We start from the raw sequence: 16,895 nt of genomic DNA on the forward strand, positions 1-16,895 counted from the left end.
TAAATAAAAAATTATCAATCTTATTTAAGAATTATTCACTGACTCAATTGAAGATTATAAAAAAGCATGGGAGTTCTTTAAATATAAAGCTAGACATATTGTATAGCAATTAAAAGAAGTAAAGAAATTAAAAAGAGTAAACATCAAACTGATTTGGAGTTGGTTAATAACCTTAATGCTGTACTAGCTAAAAGTGATATTACAGATGAGGATACTTTAGAAATAAATAGGCTAAATTTGGAGCTTAATGAAGCCTACTTAGACTTAGCCAAAGGTGCATATACAAGATCTCGTGCTAAATGGCTGGAGGAAGGGGAAAGGAATTCTAGATATTTCTTTGCCCTGGAAAAACGAAATGGTCAAAGGAAGACTCTTACTGCACTTAATATAGATGGAGTCATTTCAGAAGACCTAAGAGTAATATTAGATTTTGTTGCTAAATTCTATGGTGGCCTTTATACCTCTAATTTTAACTATAATATTTCTGAAGAATTTATAGATTTAATTAAATACCATATTAAGAATATTGGTTTAGAGTACAGACAAATTTGTTATTCACCTTTAAATATTGATGAAATTAAACACGTTTTACATAAATTAAAAATGGTAAATCCCCTAGGATCGACGCGTTTCAGCTGAATTTAATCTTCATTTTTGGGAATTTATCAAATTACCTTTATTTTGTATATACAAGGAATGCATCACTCAGAGAGAAATGACCGATACTATGAAACAGGGAGTCATCTCTCTTATACCTAAACCAAATAAGGATCCTTTAATAATCGATAATTGGAGGCCTATTTCTTTGTTAACATTAGATTATAAAATATTAGCCTCTGTGTATGCTAAAAGATTAAGCTATAGTTTAGGAAACATTATTTCAGAATGTCAGTCTGGTTTTATGAAAGGCCGTCTCATTTCTAACAACATAAGATTAGTGTTAGACTTGCTGGATTATTCCAACTCAATCTGTTCAGATAGTCTCATACTCTTTCTTGATTTTCATAAAGCTTTTGACTCCATAGAACACAAATTTATATTTTATACTCAAGCTTTTATTGAGACTGTTACCATGTTTTACCAGGGTATTAATAGCTCAGTGATTATGAACTTTGACACCTCTAAGAGATTTGACATCCATCGTGGAGTCACGCCATTTTTATTTATTTTAGCCACAGAGTTACTCTGTTTAAGATCACCCAAGATAATAATTTGAAAGGAATTAGTGTATTTGATAAGGAGTTCGAAATTGCACAGTTAGCGGATGACACTACGCTGTTCTTGAAAGACATAAAACAGCTACTAAAACCTCTGGAATTAGTTGAACATTTTTCTTGTGCCTCAGGTCTAAAACTTAACATGTCGAAATGTGAAATTATGTCAGGCCAAGATATAGATGATGTACTCTTTTAGAAGGTATTCCAGTTAAGAATAGTTTCAAATAATTAGGAATTCATATTACAAGAAATTTAATTTGTAGACATAATTTAAACTTTTCTGATAAAACGAAATATATTTTTAACAACTGGCTTCAAAGGGATCTCTCTTTATACGGTTGTGTTCCTTTGTCCAAGGTTGAAGGGCTTTCTCGTTTTGTATATTCTGCTCTTTCTTTATTTGTCAGCGATAAAACTATAAAGGAAATTTATAAACTATTTTTGGATTTTGTTTGAAAAAATAGACCCTACAAATTAAAAAGAGAAGTGCTTAGTAACTCTAGGAATGAAGGTGGTCAGGATTTTTTGGATTTTGCTGATACAGTGAATACTTTTCATTTTAAAGAGCAATATAAAACAGTATAAACAAGAATGTTTATACTTTTTAAAGTAGTTGCACTTCTATTAAAACTACAGAAAACTACTGTCAGTTCAAAACATTCTAAATGACTAATTCTGTAACTTTTTTTGGTCTTGTTTAACCAATACAAAGTTAATAGTATTCCAAAAATATTAAAATTACATTAAAAAATTTTATGAACAGCTTGTGGTACTATATTCTTTAAATAATTGTAATTTGATTTTGATTATGGGTTTAATACAGTTGAGGCTAGAAGGAATACAGCTTGAGCTCTATTGGGCATGCGCACATCAATCTAACGTTTTTTTTTCTCTCACTGTACAACAATAAAACTTTTTGTATTACAGAAAAATTATCCAATAGGTATAACAATTAATTTCATTGTTAGTTTCCGGTGTTATGCGCTAAAATGCCCCCCTGCCATGGATTGCCCCCCCATACATAATCGCTATCAAATATTATAGTAGAACATAAATTCATAGGTTTATTATTATCAAATATGATATTAATATTATAATAAACCCTAGTTATGTGACAGCCGTCAAGACCATGAATACAAATTCTCGTATAATGTTTATTTAGTGGCACATTTATTTTTAAGGGCTTTGTCATGAATATAAAAATAAGCATTTATATACAATAAAAATAAATATTGTTTATGATGAAAAATTAGAGTAAACTATTTTTATTATAAAATAAACACCCCAAAAGTATACAGTGGTGTGAAAAACTATTTGCCCCCTTCCTGATTTCTTATTCTTTTGCATGTTTGTCACACAAAATGTTTCTGATCATCAAACACATTTAACTATTAGTCAAAGATAACACAAGTAAACACAAAATGCAGTTTTTAAATGATGGTTTTTATTATTTAGGGAGAAAAAAAATCCAAACTTACATGGCCCTGTGTGAAAAAGTAATTGCCCCCGGAACCTAATAACTGATTGGGCCACCCTTAGCAGCAATAACTGCAATCAAGTGTTTGCGATAACTTGCAACGAGTCTTTTACAGAGCTCTGGAGGAATTTTGGCCCACTCATCTTTGCAGAATTGTTGTAATTCAGCTTTATTTGAGAGTTTTCTAGCATGAACCGCCTTTTTAAGGTCATGCCACAACATCTCAATAGGATTCAGGTCAGGACTTTGACTGGGCCACTCCAAAGTCTTCATTTTGTTTTTCTTCAGCCATTCAGAGGTGGATTTGCTGGTGTGTTTTGGGTCATTGTCCTGCTGCAGCACCCAAGATCGCTTCAGCTTGAGTTGACGAACAGATGGCCGGACATTCTCCTTCAGGATTTTTTGGTAGACAGTAGAATTCATGGTTCCATCTGTCACAGCAAGCCTTCCAGGTCCTGAAGCAGCAAAACAACCCCAGACCATCACACTACCACCCCCATATTTTACTGTTGGTATGGTGTTCTTTTTCTGAAATGCTGTGTTACTTTTACGCCAGATGTAACGGGACACGCACCTTCCAAAAAGTTAAACTTTTGTCTCGTCGGTCCACAAGGTATTTTCCCAAAAGTCTTGGCAATCATTGAGATGTTTTTTAGCAAAATTGAGACGAGCCTTAATGTTCTTTTTGCTTAAGTGGTTTGCGCCTTGGAAATCTGCCATGCAGGCCGTTTTTGCCCAGTCTCTTTCTTTTGGTGGAGTCGTGAACACTGACCTTAATTGAGGCAAGTGAGGCCTGCAGTTCTTTAGTTGTTGTCCTGGGGTCTTTTGTTGCCTCTCGGATGAGTTGTCTCTGCGCTCTTGGGGTAATTTTGGTCGGCTGGCCACTCCTGGGAAGGTTCACCACTGTTCCATGTTTTTGCCATTTGTGGATGATGGCTCTCACTGTGGTTCGCTGGAGTCCCAAGGCTTTGGAAATGGCTTTATAACCTTTACCAGCCTGATAGATCTAAATTACTTTTGTTCTCATTTTTTTCTGAATTTCTTTGGATCTTGGCATAATGTCTAGCTTTTGAGGTGCTTTTGGTCTACTTCTCTGTGTCAGGTAGCTCCTATTTAAGTGATTTTTTGATTTAAACAGGTGTGGCAGTAATCAGGCCTGGGGGTGACTACAGAAATTGAACTTTTAACTGTGATAAACCACAGTTAAGTTATTTTTTAACAAGGGGGGCAGATACTATTTCACACAGGGCCATGTAGATTTGGAGTTTTTTTTCTCCCTTAATAACATAATCTTCATTTAAAAACTGCATTTTGTGTTCAATTATGTTATCTTTGACTAATAGTTAACGGTTTTTGATGAGCAGAAACATTTAAGTGTGACAAAAATGCAAAAGAATAAGAAATCAGGAAGGGGGCAAATAGTTTTTCACACCACTGTACATGTTGTACAGTATATGAAAAAAAATCTATTTTTTCATATACAACATATTGTAGCGTTTTTACCGCTAAGCAGGAACTTGGAGAGACGAGTGAGCTTATTTGCTACCCAATGCAATGGCTGGGAGTACTTTATTAAGCACACAGCATATAAGGCATGAGCAGCAACTTCACTCAGGAGCCTATATCCAATTCAGCACTAGCTTGAACTGGAGCACATTTCACACGTCACACACCCCCTCACACACAACAGGGCCGAAGCCACTAACCCAAACACCTTTCCCCATCACGGTGAACACACCGACATTCCCGCAAGGCATGCTGGTCGTCAGCCGCCGCCCCGCCCACGCCACACTGCCCCCACCCGAGCTGTGACCGTCCCTGGTCACCATGACGAACTCCGTTTCGGAGGCGTGGAGGCGGTCGGAACGCCGGCGTCCTTTGGCAGGTGAGGGGTGAACGCGAATGCAGTCCTGAGGCGATCCGGCCTCCAGAGTTCGATGGTTCCCCGGCGTGCGGCTGGTGAGGCGCAAGACGGTCCCGGTGGGGCAAAACTCGTGCCCGCCCTGCCAACCGCACCCGGTAGATGACATCGGAGAGCCGAGCTGGCTGTGAGTGTTCACGCCCATTCGCCCCATAGGTGCCCCCACCCAAAAGTCTTGCAGCGGTGCCCGCGAGCGCTGGGTGGGGCCCTTTTGCCTGGCGATGAGCGGTTCACAGTTCCACAACCCGTGGGAAGCAGTGGAGCCGGTGTCCACGAGCGCCCGCAGTAAGACGCCGTCCGGCACACAGTCGATGTAAAGCCCCGCGGGGCTCCCCAACCGTCCACCCGGCGCTAGGTTAGCGGCTGCTAGTGTACGCTGTCCCTCAGGCCTGAGAACGTTGAAGCGGTAGTCCGGCTGTCCCTCAGGCCTGAGAACGTTGCAGTGGTAGTCCGGCGGTCCCTGGCCTCGGCGTCGTCGCGGAATCTCGGAAGCGGTGTCGAGACCTAGCCGCGACGGGTAGCCCTGTCCCCGGCTAGGTTCACCTACCGAGCGCCACTGAGCTGCGGGCGGTCGCTCGGCTCTTTCGCCGTGATGTGCCGCCATTATGGGCTCAGCGCGCTCAACCTCGCGCAGCGCCTCCTTACGATCACCCGCGCCGTCGCCTCGCCGCGAAACGTCGGAGAGCTGTTCGTTGTCTAGCCGAGACGGGTAGCCCTGTCCCCGGCTAGGTTCACCTACCGAGCGCCACTGAGCTGCGGGCGGTCGCTCGGTTCTTTCGCCGCGATGTGCCGCCGATATGGGCTCAGCGCGCTCGGCCTCGCGCAGCAGCATGTCGCTTTGCCGGCTAACGGCGCACGGAGCTGTATCTTGCTCCGGCGCTTGCGCAGCGCCAGCCTCTGCCCCGAGATCCAGCGCCGGGATTTTCTGCTTCCCGCTCCGCGTTGGTGGACGTGGTGTGCTCGCGCTAGCTCCGCCAGGAAAGCGCTTTTTCAGCGCGAGTAGTCGCTCCCCTACTCGGCGGCCAGCTTGGATTTTTAGAAGGTCTTCCTTTGTGCGCTCGAACCCGTTATTCTCCATCCCACTTCTGACACCAATGTAGCGTTTTTACCGCTAAGCAGGAACTTGGAGAGACGAGTGAGCTTATTTGCTACCCAATGCAATGGCTGGGAGTACTTTATTAAGCACACAGCATATAAGGCATGAGCAGCAACTTCACTCAGGAGCCTATATCCAATTCAGCACTAGCTTGAACTGGAGCACATTTCACACGTCACACACCCCCTCACACACCCCCTCACACACAACAGGGCCGAAGCCACTAACCCAAACACCTTTCCCCATCACGGTGAACACACCGACATTCCCACAAGGCATGCTGGTCGTCAGCCGCCGCCCCGCCCACGCCACAATATTTATTTTCATATTGCTTATTTTATTTTATTGTCTCATGTAATTTGTAAACCATTAACCTATGAATTTATATTCTAATACAATATTTGATAGCGATTATGTAGGGGGGGGGGGACATCCATGGCAGGGGGGGGCATTTTAGCGCATAACACCCCGGTCGGAGCTATATATCCCTTTTAGCCACGACCATGGCTCAAACGCGCGAAGATGACGTCAGTAACCCGTGGCAACGCAGTAGAATGTTTAGAAAGGAATATTTGTAATATCGATATTTTACAGGAAAAGAATGGGATTTTAATATGAAGGATTATGTTGGCTGCATTACTAAAACGAATTAGAAAGAACAATAGCGTTTAATATTAGCCTGTTATGATTCCGATAAGGGTCGTAACATAGCCTTTAAACAGGCAACTTGTGCAACCAATCATGAAGGGCTTTCGGCACGCCCCCTACCTTTCGGCACGCCCCCTGCCTTTCGACACGCCCATTACTCCGAGCTGCAGCTACCCCTGTCTCGCTCTTCACGAAGATTTTGTCACAGCAACCGGATGTGACACTCCCATGCTCAAGTTTTGCAAGCATCGGTGGATTAAAAATGTGAATGAGTCAGAAAGACGATTGCTGCTCTGGCCACATGTAAAAATAAACATGAGGTGAAGATGCGATGTGCTGATCCTCTATTTCCAGTAAAAGTGGAGATATTTAACAGCATTGCGAGAGAAATCGACCTCTTCCTCACCATGTATCAGTCAGACCAGCCCATGCTGCCTTTCCTTTCTGATGACATGTACAAACTGATCAAAGGTAAGGATAAACATGGATTGTGTGATTTGCTAATGTTTTATTGTACACATTGCAGTAATTAGAAATGCATGCAAATATATTAAATGACATTTTTTCTGTCATTTGTTTTTTTTTTAATTGAGCGACACCTACTGGCAAAGTGTTATATTTTTTGTCGCTTTTTCCCTTATAACAGCAGAAATTACTTTAAATACTTTGTCATAGAGATTAAAATTTATATATATATATATATATGATTATTTAAAGTAATGTAAAAAAGTAATTGTTTAGACTATATTTCATTTGTCTAGTGTTACACAGTTATTGTAATGTTCCTTCTTGAAGTCCAATAAATTAATTGATATTTAAATGTTTACAAAATGAAAGTGTTTAGCTCAAAAGATCATTTAGAACATTTCATTTGATTGAAAATTTGCAAATTAAGTAATCAAACTGCATAATAAAACCCCAAACTTTTTAAAAAACCTTTTTTTGCAGGCCTCATGGGACTATCTACACTAAAGCTCCTCCAGGTCCCTTTTCAGGACAGCAGGATAGTTCTCGGGTTGATATTGGATTTGCAGCACAAGTCACTGTCAACCAACCATTTCTGAAAGGCAGAGACTAGAGATTAGGATGGACTGCAAGAAACTCTTGATTGCATTTCTTGAGAAGTTGCTGAAAAAGGCTCCAGTGCATCACACATTAGTGAGAAGCATGCAGTGCCTTGACCCGAGACGTATGGCTGAATGCGCACGTCAAATAAGAAGAATGCTGCACATACTTGTAGGAGCTAAACATGTAAATGAGGCTATGTGCTTCTTTCGGCTGCAGGAGCCAGGCAGAAATACCATGGCTACTTGGAAGATGAGAAGAAAAAGAAAGAAGAGCAAGCTGTTGACTTAAAGAGGAAGGCCCTCACAGATGATCTAAAGGATGTAAAAAAAAAAAGAGGGCTAGAATGGAGGCAGACATTTGTGCTCTTGAGAAATCAGCAGATGAATATGCTGAAAAGGCAGAATCTTTAGAAAAATCTCACCTTTATCACCAAATCCAACAGTTTCCGCCAAACTGCAAAAGAAAAGAAAGCATCTCTGCAGAAAATTGGAAAACAGATTGACGAGAAGCTTGCAGAAATGAAAAAATAAACTCTGTTGATTGTTTTGGGGGAATGGATAATTCAAATACAGATGTTATCTTGTTAAAAATGGTTATCCAGTGAAGTTAAATTTCCTTCAGTTAAAGTTAATGACAATGTTGCTGGTGTCATGTCTAGTGATGAAGGAAGCGAACGCAGAGGCAGGATTAGATATTGATAAGTTGTATTCCTTCTTTATTTAGCGATTATACACAACTCAGAACACCACAACACAAAAAAAGGAAAACAAAAGAAACAACGGAAAACTGTGGGTCTGCATGCGGGTAGGGTTCGAGAACATTAAGAAACAGAACACAAAACGAAATAGCTCTGAAGGGGCTGAAAACCCCCGCGTACTGAGGCTCACTCAGCCTTGACCTTGAACATTAAACCCTCGCGCTGTACCCTTCCCTGCAGACACCGCTCAGTCCTGAGAAAACACATACACACATATGATCAGACTTTAAGTGACAATACAAAGGTGCACGGCAGTGAACAGACAACAGGATAAGGGTTCGGCTGGGCTATAAATAGAGACACACATAAGGATAGACCGGTGATCTTAATTTGATGCTAATAACAATACGAGGAGACATGTACACACAGACACACTAGGGGGAGACAAAGGAGCGGCTCAGTAATCCGGTGACCCAGATCTTAACCTCCCGGACTGAGGTGGCAGGGATGTTACAGCTGGACACTTTTATTTATTATTTATGTTAATAAATGTCTAAGGAGTTGTCAGGGTTTAACATTATTTATTTTTATTGTGTTACTGTGTCAGCATTATTTAAATAAATATTTATTTTGTATTTAACCGCATTGTTTGTTTATTTATTTTATTCAAGATACGCTGTGGTAAATTTGAACATGGATTTTTATTCTTATTTTACCGGTATACACAGACAATGTTTTATGAAACATTAAGTCATGAATCCAGAAACGAGTTACTAGGGGTGCTGCTTGGGTGTTGAGAGGTGTATTCCTCTGGTGCTCTTCAGCTTGGAGATCCAAAATGTTTCCCAAATAAACAGTAGCACTATGTTTCAGCCTCTGTGGCCTTCTTCAGGCCAAATTTAACAGCATTTTTTTGCCCTGAAGTAGGCCACAGAGGCCGAAACATGTTGGCATGTTTTTAATGGATAGCTAAGTTTAAATAAAGGCTTTATTTTTTTCTTATATTCCTTGTGAGTGCCTCAGAACTACTGTTTATTAAGTCATGGATATTTACCTTTAAGTCATGGAAAAGTCATGGAAATGTAAGGGTAAAAATGTGTGCGAACCCTGTAGATATAATTTAATATAACCCGAATAAATACAAAATGCTGTTTTTAAATGATTTCATTTATTAAGGAAAAAAAGCTGTTCAAACCTACTTAAATCCATCTGGTGTGTCCAGATTTTTTCTTACTGGTACTGTAAAAAAGCATCCTTTTGACTAGGGATGTGCCTCTCCCCGATTCAGGCGCAGCAAAATGCGCAGCACTTGTTAACCAAGTTGATGTCGCATGGAGCCACAAGAAAATGGCTCTTCACCTGGCAAGACCGGAGTTGCCCCATGATAAGCCAATGCCTTCTACTGTAAGGCTAAGGCTTCCTAGGCAGTCACAGATGCACTAAAAAACCAACACCCACACTCTGGGTAGCATTAAATCGAGCACCGCTCCCTGTGCTACTAGGAACCAGGAGCCTTGTCACCCTAGCTCGACTGTCAGTGGTGCCACTCAACGCGTCACAATGCGATTATGCCAGTTACATGCATGCATGATGATCAGCAAGAGTTCCTGGCTTTGCACATCTTGGTAGAGGACTACAGGAGTAAACACAACCTTAATGCACGCATTATACAGATGTAGCTATTAAGAATGCATGTCTTGAGGAAAGGGATTTCACGAGTTTGCCAGTTTCCCCCTTTATTCTGACTAGTCTCCCAGTTCCTGCATCCCCACAGCATGATGTTGCCACCACCATGCATCACTGTAGAGATGGTATTGGCCTGGTGATATGTGGTGCCTGGTTTCCTCCAAACAGGTTGCCTGGCATTCACACCAAAGGGTTTCTCATGGTCTGAGAGTCTTCGGGTGCCTTTTGGCAAACTCCAGGCAGGCTGCCATGTGCCTTCTACTAAGGAGTGGCTTCCGTCTGGCCACTCTACCATATAAGCCTGATTGGTGGATTGCTGCAGAAATGGTTGTCCTTCTGGAAGGTTCTCCTCTCTCCACAGAGGACCTCTGGAGCTCTGACAGAGTGACCATCGGGTTCTTGGTCACCTCCCCAACAAAGGCCCTTCTCCCCTGATCGCTCGGTTTAGATGGCCGACCAGCTCTAGAAAGAGTCCTGGGGCCTCATGTACAAAGACTTGCGTAGAATTTATACTAAAACATTGTGTACGAACAAAGCTGTAAATGTGTAAAGGGGTTTTGCGCTCGTGCACCTGCGCTCAATTTCACGTTAATTCGGATGTACAAAGAGAATATGCGTGGGATTTCGCGTAGGCAGTGTTTCATACATCCGATTTTTTTTTCTGCGTACGCGAAATCCCACGCATATTCTCTTTGTACATCCGAATTAACGTGAAATTGAGCGCAGGTGCACGAGCGCAAAACCCCTCCCTGCCTCCTCCTCCTCTGTATAAATATGGTAATAACTCCACTTTGGCAAAACCAAACGGAAAAAAAAAATTGCAAAAGCATGCAAAAAAAGAAACTTTACAGAATGTGAATTGGAGGTGCTCCTATCGGAGGTAGACCAGAGAAAAACTGTCTTATTTGCAAGTTTGTCCTCCGGAATTAATAACAAAAGAAAAAAAATAGAGTGGGAGAGTTTAGCTGACGCGGGTAACGCAGTGGGGTCAGAACATCCCACTGTGAATGAATTAAAAAAGAAATGGTCCGATATTAAGGTGCAGGTTAAAAGGAGAACAGCGGCGCACCGTCAAAGTGTGGACCGAACAGGCGAGGGAACAGGGGATGCTGAATTAACACCCTTTGAGGAGAGAGTTGCCTCAATTGTGGGCCACACTTTACTGTTTGGAGTCTGTAGGAGACACAGATGTATTAGAGGAACCCTACAAAGATAACTTCTCATTTTAATGTCTTAACTTTGGTAAACATACCAGTTTGCATTTAAGTTTCTAATACCTGCAATGTAGTGGTACATAGGACACTTTAATTTATGTATCTATTGCATTTATAAATATGCGTGTACCCATAAGAAATGGACTCAAATATCAGTTAACGTGCTTGTTTTTATTAAGACTTAGATGGTGCAGGAACATCCACTGGCACGCACTCGGAGTCCGTCCCTCCTGAGCAGTCAGGACCCAGTGTCTCCGGCATTTCCAGCGCTCCCCCCAGTGCTGAAGCCCATCCATCAGGCCGCGTCTTGACGCATGCTGTTCTGAAGTCACAACAGCAAATTGTTAGAGCCATCAGAGAAATTAACAGTCACCTGAAAAATATAACTGATGCACACGCAGACATAAGCCATTAAAGGAATTAAACAAACAAAAAAAAAACTTTGTCTCTGATTACCTTTTATATTGCCGCAACCACACGTTGGCAGGCTTGAATGGCTTGTTGGTTGGGTTGTATACACGCTGGTCCTGGGTCTGGGTCATCTGGTGGTGCCACTGCCTCACCAAGAGGTATGCCATGTCTGTGCGCGACATTGTGCAGCACACCACAGGCCAGCATGATGCGGCACACTTTGTTAGGGCCGTATAGCAGCACCCCTCCGCTCTTATCAAGGCAGCGCCACCGGCATTTCAGCTGCCCAATCGCCCTCTCTACAACTGATCGAGTGCGAGAATGGGCATCATTGTATCTCCGCTCTTGGTCAGTTTGTGGGTTGTTGAGGAGGGTTAACAGCCACGTCTTTAATGGATAACCGCAATATCCTGATATGCAGTTACATAATTACGCTCAATAAAATAAAAAAATTTAAAAAACTTAGCTGGAATAATATCTTTAAATACATTACTCACCAAGAAGTCACCCATCGCGCACCCTACCACCTTGGAGCCTCATCCCAACCATGCTGTTTGTGAGGATGAATGAATCATGGGTTGTCCCAGGCCACCTTGCCACAATATTTGTTAGGCGCATTTAAGCATCACATATTATTTGCACATTTATTAATTGGAAATTTTTCCAATTCGCATATGCAAATTCGTCTTCAAATGGCGCCTTTATAGCAATGTGCTTGCAGTCGATTGCTCCGATTACATTAGGAAAACCGGCGATCGCTGCAAATTGCGCTTTAATGTTTGTCTGGTCAACTGCATGGTATGGAAACCTTATATACCTGCTAAACATGCGGATGATCCCGTCCCATACAGCTGGCATTCCACGGCTCAAAAACAAATGGCTTAACCCCGAGCGGTCTGCCAGTTCCCTTTGGAAAGAACCAGTTGCCAGGAAACCAAGCGTTGTCAGCACCTGTAAGGGAACGGGTAATGCGTGGCTTCTCGCTGTCTCTCTTTCCAAATTTGGACCCAACTCAGCACAGAGCTCCAAGAGGATAGCTCTTGGAAATCTGAAACGGATAATAAGCCAGTCATCATCGTGGGCCAGAAAATCACTGTGATCCCTAAAAACGCGTTCCCTTCGGATTTGGCCATTGACAATGTCCTCTAATAAGGCCAACACTGCCATTGCCATAGACTAAGGGTTGTATACATTTGCAAATGTTTTTATATGTTCTAAATCACATAATTGGTGGAAAAATATTGTGTCAATTAACCCACTTTATCAATTATAAATTAATAGCAATGTTTTTCACCTGTGTTGCTGCGATACTTTGTAATGTGCAATTTAACATAATTGCCTCTAGGAGTCGCCAACGGAAACAAGAAATACAAGTACGCCAGACATGAAGTTGGCGTGGAAGAACGCACATTCTCACGTTAATTTTACTGTTAGTAAATCCGACCGTGAGCGTGAAAACTGGCGTAAGAAAAGTTTTTTGCGTATGCAGCGTTGATACATGAGGCCCCTGGTGTTTTTAAACTTCTTCCACTTACGGATGATGGAGGCTACTGTACTCATTTGGACCTTCCAAGAAGCATACATTTTTCTGTAACTTTCCCCAGATTTGTGCCTCGAGAACATCCTGTTTCGGAGGTCTACAGACAATTTCTTTGACTTCATGCTTGGTTTGTGCTCTGACATCAACTGTTAACTTTGGGACCTTATATAGACAGGTGTGTGCCTTTCCAAATCATGTCCAATCAACTGAATTCGCCACAGGTGGACTCCAATTAAGCTGCAGAAACATCTCAAGGATAATCAGGGTAAACAGGATGCGCCTGAGCTCAATTTTGCAAAGGTTGTAAATACTTATGTACATGTGCTTTCTCAATTTTTTTATTTTTAATAAATTTGCAAAAATCTCAAGTAAACTTTTTTTATGATCTCATTATGGGAAGTTGTGTGTAGAATTCTGAGGAAAAAAAGAATTCATTTTAGAAAAAGGCTGTGACATAAAAAAAAAATGTGAAAAAAGTTATGCGCTGTAAATACTTTCCAGATGCATTGTATGTGGTTTCACAGCAACAAGTTTGCATACTGTAAGTATTATTTAATGTAAAAAGGAGTTATGTTTACTCTCTTGCTCCCTTCCTCATAGATCTGATATTAATGTGTTAAATCTTCCTGTCTCCTCTTGCATCTGTTCTGCGAGGTGCTCCCCCCTCACCTTTTAAATTCTTTCTTTATGTCTATCTTTCTCTGTCTCCTTCACCCACTTCCTTTAACTCGAGCCAACATTTTGTGATTCATCTCTGAACGGACACCTCTCTGTCTTCCTCTCCTTCTTCAGGATCTCACCAGGACATTTACAATGGTTTATGATCTTGGTTGTAACATATGTTGATGGCAAATTCAAATTCAAATTCAAATTTTATTTGTCACATACACAGTCATACACAGTACGAAATGTAGTGAAATGCTTACACGACCGCCAGTGACCTTAAAAAGAGAATTAAAACTTATAAGTAATAAATATCAATAGAAGAAATATGATAGAAAATTTAAATAAAAATTTAACTAGAAAAAATAGAACCTGAAAATAGAAATATATTGTACACATAGAACTATAATTTTGTGCAAGTATGCATAGAAAAAGTGACTTTGTGCAATGGTTGTTAAAGTGACTTGTGCAATGGTCCAGAATGTAAACGTGAACATGTAGTGTAAATGTTATGTCTGGGAGTTGTCCATAGTGTCCATGGATGTATAAAGATTGATCGATTGATTGTGAGAATTGTGAAAATATTGTGTTAGTTTTGCCTAGTGGTGTGGTTGAGAGACCTTATCGCCTGCGGGAAGAAGCTCCTCCTCAGTCTCTCTGTGTTGGCCCTCAGGGAGCGGAATCGCTTCCCAGACCGCAACAGAGTAAACAATCCATTGTTGGGATGGCTGAGGTCCTTCACGACCTTCCTGGCCTTGGTCCTTGGTACACCGCTTGGTGTAGATTGAGTGCAGGTCAGGGAGCTAGATGCGGATGATGCGCTCAACTGATCGCACCACCCTCTGTAGAGCTCGTCTGTCCTGCATGGTGCTGTTCCCGAACCAGGTCGTGATGTTTCCTGTCAGGATGCTCTCTATGGTGCAGGAGTAGAAATTCCTGAGCACCTTGGAGGGCAGTCTAAAGTCTCTCAAGCGTCTGAGGTGGTACAGACGCTGCCGGGCCTTTTTTACCACGGTGTTGATGTGACAGGACCATGTCAGGTCCTGCGTGATGTGAACACCGAGGTATCTGAAGCTGTCCACTCTCTCCACTGGGCTCCTGTTGATGATGGGGGTCTGGTAGTTCCTCATCTGCTTTGTACTGAAGTCCACTATCAGCTCCTTTGTCTTGCTGACGTTCAGGAGGAGATTGTTTCTCTGGCACCAGTTCTCCAGATTTCCAACCTCCTCCAGGTAGGCCATCTCATCGTTGTTGGTGATCAGGCCCACCACGACAGTGTCGTCAGCAAACTTGATGACGGTGGTGGAGTTGGTAGTGGCCACGCAGTCGTGGGTGTACAGAGAGTACAGCAGGGGGCTCAGAACACAACCCTGGGGGGCTCCAGTACTGAGAGTGATGGAGGCTGAGACATGGCCGCCCATCCTTACTGCCTGTGGTCTGCCAGTCAGAAAATTGGAGATCCACTGACACATGGATGAGCTGAGTCCCAGGTGCTCCAGCTTGGTGGTGAGTGTGGAGGGAATTATGGTAATAAATGCAGAGCTGTAGTCGATGAAGAGCATTTTCACATAATTCCCCCTCCGAGTGTCCAGGTGAGTGAGAGATGTATGGAGGAGATGTGAGATTGCATCGTCCGTGGAACTGTTTGGACGGTATGCAAACTGTAGTGGGTCCAGTGTGTCTGGTAGTGAAGAAATGATGAAGTCTCTGACCAGGCGTTCAAAGCACTTCATCACTACTGAAGTAAGGGCTACAGGGCGATAATCATTGAGGGAAGCAGGATGAGGTTTCTTTGGGACAGGAACAATAATGGACTCTTTGAAGCATGTGGGGATCACCGACTGAGATAAAGAGATGTTGAATATCTCAGTGAACACAGGTGCTAGCTGGTCTGCGCAGGCTTTGAGAATACGGCCTGAGATGCCGTCTAGTCCTGCTGCTTTCCTGGTGTTCACTCTCTTGAAGGCTCTCCTCATGTCGTGCTCGGTGATGATGAACGCACTTCCGGTGCTGGCAGTGACTTCCTGTCTGCAGCCATTAGCGCCGCTAGCATTAGCATCGCTAGCGTCTTTAGCTGCAGCCTCGAAGCGAGCATAGAAAGTGTTCAGCTCATCTGCCAGAGTCACGTCTGCGTTTATCATACCGGATGTTGGTGCTTTATAATCCGTTATTGTCTTTAATCCCTGCCACAGGCTCCTAGAGTCACTCTGTTGGAGTTGTGACTCTAGTTTCCTCCCGTAGCGCTGCTTCGCCTCTTTCACCGCCTTCCGGACGCTGTATGACGCAGCCTTATTTGGTTCCATGTCCCCCGACGCGAGTCCCGTGTTGTAGGCAGCGGTGCGAGATTTCAGAGCGTCGCGGATGGTTTTATCCACCCACGGCTTCTGGTTGGGAAACGTTTTAATAGTCTTTTTCTCCACGGTATCATCCGCTAGTTTCCCGATGAATCCCACAACCGCTTCCGTAAACACGCTGACGTCACCATCGGAGCTGTTTCTGAACATGTCCCAGTCTGCGTCATCGAGTGCGTCCTGTAACGCGGCCACCGATTGGTCTGTCCAGCGCGCGACCTCCCTCTGAACCGGAACTTCCTGTTTCAGCCTTTGTTTGTATTTTGGCATGAGGAAGATGGCGGCGTGGTCGGATTTACCAAACGGAGGGCGAGATTGTGCCTTGTAACCGTCCTTGAGTGTGGTGTAGCAATGATCCAGTCTCCTTTCGCCCCTGGTGGGGCAGGTGATGTGCTGATAAAAGTTTGGCGCTGCATGTTTGAGGTTGGCACTGTTAAAGTCCCCCGCCACAATAAGCGCAGCGTCCCGGTGTTGTGTTTGTTGCTGTGTGAGTGCCTCATGCAGCTCGCATAAGGCAGTGTCCGTGTCCGCTTGTGGTGGAATATAAACGGCGCTGATTATGACCGATGTGAACTCCCGAGTAAGGTAAAAAGGACGACACATGATGGACAGTAGCTCCAGGTTTGGTGTGCAGGAGCGTGTGAGAGGAACAACACTCGCGCTGTTGCACCAGCTGCTGTTCACCATTAAACACACGCCGCCTCCCCTTGACTTCCCCGAGTCCCGTGTCCTGTCCATGCGGTGGACCGAGAAGAACTCGGCCGGCTGAATGGCGTGGTCCGGCACCGCTGGGTTCAGCCATGTCTCGGTGAAGCAGAGGAGGTTGCAGTCCCGAATGTCTCTCTGAGACTACATCCTGGCCCTGAGTTCATCGAGCTTGTTTTCCAGTGACTGGACGTTGGCGAG

This window comes from Clarias gariepinus, chromosome 9, assembly GCF_024256425.1.
Source record: "Clarias gariepinus isolate MV-2021 ecotype Netherlands chromosome 9, CGAR_prim_01v2, whole genome shotgun sequence".
Classification (NCBI taxonomy): Eukaryota; Metazoa; Chordata; class Actinopteri; order Siluriformes; family Clariidae; genus Clarias; species Clarias gariepinus.